Source organism: Periplaneta americana, chromosome 7, assembly GCF_040183065.1.
Source record: "Periplaneta americana isolate PAMFEO1 chromosome 7, P.americana_PAMFEO1_priV1, whole genome shotgun sequence".
Classification (NCBI taxonomy): domain Eukaryota; kingdom Metazoa; phylum Arthropoda; class Insecta; order Blattodea; family Blattidae; genus Periplaneta; species Periplaneta americana.
The window spans coordinates 69,077,471-69,078,283 of NC_091123.1; the positions used below are offsets into that span (position 1 = coordinate 69,077,471).

The 813-nt window shown below is 34.9% G+C and overlaps 1 non-coding gene across 1 annotated transcript; it reads right to left on the bottom strand.

Moving 5' to 3' along the window:
- Window positions 1-278: 278 nt before the first annotated feature.
- TRNAW-CCA (transfer RNA tryptophan (anticodon CCA)) lies at window positions 279-350 on the bottom strand. The gene has a single exon. It is a non-coding gene; the product is annotated as a tRNA-Trp (tRNA).
- Window positions 351-813: the final 463 nt, after the last annotated feature.

The window sequence follows — 813 nt, forward strand, 5'->3', positions numbered from 1 at the left end:
ATTCTGCCAATAGGCCTAATAACTTTTGAAAGTGCAGCGTTTCTTTCGTAGTGTAATAAATGTATGAATTGTGTGTTATATACCTACATAGCAACGCCCATTGATTCTTTCGCCACGCTTCAGTCGCACTGATCACGGAAAATATAAATACGACTCTTCACTTATTGTATAAATCAAACTAAGTTTAGATCCATCTGAATTCACGTCTGATTGTCGTTCAAAGAACATTTCCTTTTCTCAATTAAGACGTCACACCTTTTATATCAACAAAATTTCTTTGACCCCGACGTGATTTGAACACGCAACCTTCTGATCTGGAGTCAGACGCGCTACCGTTGCGCCACGGAGTCAGATGAAAGTTTCGAGCTTGTAAGGCATATACAAGTACGAATCCTTTTACGCTGAATCGCATTCGACAGACTTCGAGAAGCCTTGTATAATATGTGGATCTGTGTAATATTATATTAAAGCTACACATAAATTATTGCACAAGAGCTGTTGAATACAATCTTGCAAAAGTAGGCTTTGCAAAATACTAATGCAGTCTATCCTTCAAGGCGAGTGTATTCGCGTCCTAATTCGCACAAATGTCAAATAATATACACTTTCGTATAAAATTATAAAGCGTATTTATACTGTACCTACTGCATACTTAATACAATTATAATACACTTCGTTTGATTAACGTACTAATGTAATCATTTCGGCCCTTTAAGTGCATAAGTGTAAATTTCAATAATAGCTACTATAATTCAGGATTTTTCATATCAAAAGTAACATATAGCTTGTATCACTTATGATTTGTTAAATTTG